Below are 6,000 nucleotides of genomic sequence, written 5' to 3'. Positions count from 1 at the left end.
GCTACATGATGCAGACAGAGTTAGATGTGCCACCTTCTTGTTGACTAGAGACGCCAGGCATTGGAGGGAAGGCGCGTAAGTGTCAGTGAACTTACAAATACTGACTGGAATGGCTTCAAGGATGTTTTCTACTCCAAGTACTTCACTGAAGAAGTACGCTCCCGCCTGACCAGCGAGTTTATGTCGCTGCAACAGAGAGATAGCAGTGTGGCAGACTTCGTCAGGAAGTTCGAAAGGGGGTGTCACTTTGTACCCCTAATTGCTAACGAAGTCCGGGAGAATCTGAGGCATTGTATGGATTGTTTGCGGTCGATCTTGCGCCTTGATGTCAGCGTTGCTGGTCCTACGACTTATACAGTTGCCGTGTCGAGAGCTTTGGCGGCAGGACAGGACCAGATGGACATTGAGGTCAATAGGCGTGGCAAGAGGCCCTATCAGGCACCTTGTTTTGAGGAATCTTTGTAAGTCATTAAGAAACTTAGGATTAAGTGGATATGAGTACTGGAATTAGGTTATCTATGACTAATTGGGTTGTGTAAGTTTTAATTTCAAGTTTATGAAATAGGTGATCATAGGGGATATTGGGTGAAATAAAAACAAAAAGGAATTAGTTGTATTCAACATAGGTTACCAATGGTCGAATATTAAGATTTTTATCGAGTAAGAAATCTAAAATCTTTATATGAGGATTTTAGAATTCTGTGGGTTATAAGTGAAGTTGATTTATTAGAATAAGTATCATTAACAGGGGGAAACTTATTAAGCTTTATACGTTCGAATGAATTAAGTATTGAGGATACGTCAAAATGTGACATTCGTTCCAATGAGGAAGGTTTAAGTGTCTTAGGCATCAACTATAATGGAATTGGGAAGGAAATAGTTTAAGCATGTGTTTGATGCTAGGAAGGTTTTATTATCTAAGCAGAATATCGATATTCTATATTTTGGGGTTTTATGGATTAATGTTACTCGAAATTTAAGAGTAGCAACAATCTTTATTTGGGATGTACTTATAAATAGCTAAGTTACGTAAGTTTGGCGTCGTAAGGTAAAGATTTGATTCAAGGATCGTAGGTCAATATTATTACAGGGTTAAGATAAGGTTTAACTTTTGAGTGTAGTACCACGGATAGAAGTTGATCAGTAACTTTTGGTGCTAAGATTTCTTAGGGTGAACTGCATAAATGCTAAGAGAATAGATCGATGAACATTACGGGTATAGTATAAAGAAAGTAAGATACGATAAGTTTGAACCTCCATTCCTAATATTGGGAATTGTGAGAAAAGTCAGAATTCGAGGTCATAGTAAAGTAAAACTAAGACAACCTTCAGGACTAGATATGGGCATTACTAGTTTTTAGTGATGTCGTTTGGACTGACTAATTCTCCAACAATTTTTTTGGAGCTCATGAACCGAGTATTTCAACCCTACTTAGATCAGTTCGTCATAGTGTTCATTGACGACATTCTTATATACTCAAAGAACCATGAGGAGCACAGTCAGCATTTAAGAACAGTATTGCAGGTTTTGCAGAGCCGCAAGTTGTATGCAAAATTTAGTAAGTGTGAATTCTGGTTGGAGAAAATAGCATTTTTGGGTCATATAGTATCTAGCATTGGTATTGAGGTGGATCCAGCAAAGGTGGAAGCCGTTAAGGATTGGGTTGAGCCGAAGAATGCATCAGAGATCCGCCGTTTCCTAGGCTTAGCAGGTTACTACAGAAAGTTTATTCAGGGATTTTCTTCGATAGCAGTGCCACTCACTTCATTGACGAAGAAGAATGCTAAATTCGTATGGAGTGAAGAGTGTCAGAAGAGCTTCGATACTTTGAAGCAAGCTCTTTTTTCGGCGCCAGTTTTAGCCATGCCATCAGGGCAAGACAATTTTGTGTTTTACACCGATGCATCTAAGCTCGGATTAGGCGCAGTGTTGATGCAACATGGTCGGATTATAGCTTATGCTTCCAGACAGTTAAAAGTGCATGAAAAAAAATTATCCGACTCATGATCTCGAGTTAGCTGCCGTGGTCTTTGCGTTGAAGATTTGGAGACATTATTTGTACGGCGAGAAATGCCTGATATTCACTGATCTCAAGAGTCTCAAGTATTTCTTCACGCAGAAAGAGCTTAATATGAGACAAAGACGGTGGTTGGAGTTGGTAAAAGACTACGATTGTGAAATTAGCTACAATCTAGGGAAAGCTAATGTTGTGGCACATACTTTGAGCAGAAAGGTAGCAATCTTAGCACAGCTGTCAGTGCAGAGATCTCTTCAGTCAGAGATTCAGAGGTTTGGCTTAGAAGTTTATCTTAAGGACAGAGCTCCCAAGCTATCTAATCTGACAGTCTAATCTTCTTTGCTAGACCGAATCCGTAAAGGACAGCCTTCAGATGAGCAATTACAGAAATGGAGAATGAAGGATGAGACCAAGGGCAGTGTACTTTACACAGTGTCTGATGATATTGTGAGATACAGAGGGAGAATGTGGGTGCCTAGTGTTGATTCGATCAGAGAAGATATCTTGTCAGAGGCACATACATCTCCGTATTTTATCCATCCAAGAGGTACCAAGATGTACAAGGATGTTCAGATGCTGTATTGGTGGCCAGGTATGAAGCGCGACATCCGCCGATTTGTATCTGAATGTCTCACTTGCCAGCAAGTGAAAGCAGAGTATTAGAGGCCAGTAGGAATGCTTAAGCCGCTCCCTATTTCCGATTGGAAATGGGAGAATATCACCATGGATTTCGTGGTTGGTTTGCCGAGGTCAGTAAGAGGATCCAATGTCATTTGGGTTATAGTGGATCGACTAACTAAGTCGGCACATTTCTTATCTGTGAAGACGACTTTCTCCATGACTCAGTATGCAGAGCTCTATATCCGGGAGATAGTTCGTTTGCACGGGATTCCAGTTTCTATTGTGTCCGATAGGGACCCGAGATTCACCTCGTCTTTTTGGAAGAGTTTACACGCAGCCATGGGGACGAAGTTGCTATTCAGTACTGCATTCCATCCTCAGACAGATGGCCAGTCTGAGCGAGTGATTCAGATATTGGAAGATCTGTTGCCAGCCTGTGTGATAGATTTCCATGGGAATTGGGAATCGAAGCTACCTCTAGTGGAGTTTACCTACAACAACAGTTTTCAATCATCTATAGGTATAGCTCCTTACGAGGCATTGTATGGGAGGAAGTGCAGATCGTCGATTCATTGGGATGAAGTCGGTGAGAGATCAGAACTTGGTCCAGAGATTGTTCAGCAGACTGCTGATGTGGTGGTCAAGATACGAGACAAAATGAAGACCGCCCAGAGTCGTCAAAAGAGTTATGCTGATAAGAGGAGAATGGATCTAGAGTTTGCCGTAGGTGATCACGTTTTCGTAAAAATAGCACCTATGAAAGGTGTTATGAAGTTTGGGAAGAGAGGCAAGCTGAGTCCAAGATTTATTGGACCGTTTGAAATTCTTGACAGAGTTGGGACATTAGCTTATCGTGTAGCCCTACCGACGAATCTGGCTGGAGTGCACAATGTGTTCCACGTCTCGATGCTGAGGAAGTATATAGCAAACTCTTCGCATGTTTTGAGTTTTGAGCCGTTGCAGTTGGCTCCAGATATTTCATATGAGGAAAGACCTGTCCAAATTCTAGACAGACAGGAGCGGAGACTTTGGAACAAAGTGACCAAATTGGTTAAAATCCGATGGCTGAATCAATCAGTGGAGGAGGCCACTTGGGAGGCTGAAGCAGATATGAAAAGTCGCTATTCGAAACTGTTTGGGAAGATTTAATTTCGAGGACAAATATTATTTAAGTGGGGGAGAACTGTAGAGCCCAAAACCAATACACGTAAAACACGTGCATTTATTTAAATTTTAAAAAAATATTTATTTAAGTTTAAAAGGAATTTTTAAATTATGGAGTATTTTATTCTATGATAATTAATATTTTATTTTCCCTTAATTGTGGTGCAACTTTTGTAAATTTAGGAATATTTTATGTATTTGTTTTCAAGCCTCGAGTAGTCTAAATTTTATTTGAACTACACCATATATTGATTAATTAGTTTAAACCTAATCAATACATTTAAATTATTCCTAAATTACCCTAAATCCATTCCACTTGCCTCCAATTGCAAGACTTTGTCCAAGTCTTCTCCGAAAGAAAATTCATTCCCATCAATTCTCCTCCATTTCCCCTCATTTATTTCCCTTCTCTTCTCAAGTGTTCTTGAGCTCCATTTCCATCTATTCTACCATTAGAGAATAGCAAGAAGCTCCAAATTTCTTCCTCGTGTCCGGATCGTCGAGATTTGCGAGATTTCCTACGTTTCAAGACCAAAGGCATGTACAATCTTTCGTTTTATGCATCTATCTCATCATAGTAGATATTTTGATGTATGTTTTGCGTAAAAGTTTAATTATTATGAGAAAAGTTTGAGCGATTATGCATTGAATCGATTTCTGAAGTATTTTAGATCTCAAAAAGACGTTTTGCTGTCATTTCGGTTCCTGTATAATTTCGGTTCGTTTTCTGAAAATATTGTGAACATTTAAAACGTAGAACGTTTTGATACCTTCGATTTGATATAAAATTCGTAATTTTCGGACAAGAAACGAGTGAGTTATGGTTATTTTCGTGTGACTGCTCAAACCTTTGATCTTATGAAAATGATGTTCATCATGTTCTTGAAGTTATTTGTTGCAAGCTTCGTTGGGTATCGTCGGGCTTGTGCTACTGCATTTAGGTATGTTATGGGATGTGTTTAGATGTTATTTGGTGGCTCTTTTGAGTCGGGATTGGCTTGGGATGTAATAGAAGTTGTAGGAAGCGAAACGATGTCGAATTACGGGTTATTGTTGTATTGAAGTTTCTTGTCGATGTTTGGGGATGTTTGGGGTGTTTGTACAAGTTTGAATCAATGTAATAGCATTCTAGGATGAGTCTTGAGGTGTTGGTTCATGGTCCTTAGGCTTGGGTTGGAAGAATGAATCATTAAGTTAGTGAATTTCCACGTCCAGAGGCTACACGGACCTCGACACGGAGTCCGTGTCCTTTTTCCTTCAAAAATATGAAATTTTCGTGCCTACCCGGACCCCTACCTGGGGTCCGTGTACCCCCATCTTTAAAAAAAAAAAAAAATTTTTAGAATTTGCTTCGGGGTTCTATATCATGGTTTAGTACGATGGTTAAAATTTATTTATGTAAAAATATAGGATTTGTTTTGGGGTTCTATATAATGGCTTAGTACGATTATTAAACGAGCTCAAGTTCCGAGAGATTTAGAATGTCATAAGCCATTTATTTACTTCGGTGGTGAGAACGAGTACCTACGTCTAAGCTATGAAAGATAAGTGTTTGAACTCATGTTAGTATGTTGCAGCAGCGGCCCCAAGCGAGATCCAACGAATCCCTCAATGCCAAGTAAGTATATTCGACGTGCAAAAAAAAATATTTTAAGTTTTTGAGGTATGCTAAATGTCTCGACCAAATTATGAATGAGTTTGGAAGTCGGTGAACGTGGCCGAGGACCTCTCCACCACGTTAAAGCCTGAACGGGTTTAGATCAGGATTGAGAAGCGTTAAAACATGAACGGGGACCAACCCACCCGTTAAAGCATGAACGGGGATCTCATGTATGTGACAGTGAATCTTCCCTGTCAGCCCAGTACTGTGGTTTAGTCTGATCAGGCGTATTTATGTATGGGTCACTTGCTTTGAAACATGCCTCTACGCAAAATGATGAAGTTTATGAATGTTCAAGTATGTACAAGTATGCAAGCATGTTTAAGAAAAGTCTTATGATGATGGCACGTCTATGTTTATGTATGTATGCACAAGTTTCAAGTATGTTACGTTCAGGCTTTTAAGTATGCAAGTTCACGTTTCAAGTACGTACGCTCTATTTTAAGGTTTCATGTGATTTTATTATGTATTACTCGTTACTCCCAGTTTATACATGTTGAGTCTTTAGACTCACTAGACTTGATCGATGCAGGTGAG

This window comes from Primulina tabacum, chromosome 17 (assembly GCF_025594145.1).
Source record: "Primulina tabacum isolate GXHZ01 chromosome 17, ASM2559414v2, whole genome shotgun sequence".
Classification (NCBI taxonomy): Eukaryota; Viridiplantae; Streptophyta; class Magnoliopsida; order Lamiales; family Gesneriaceae; genus Primulina; species Primulina tabacum.
Note: the sequence above shows the minus strand (reverse complement) of the source record.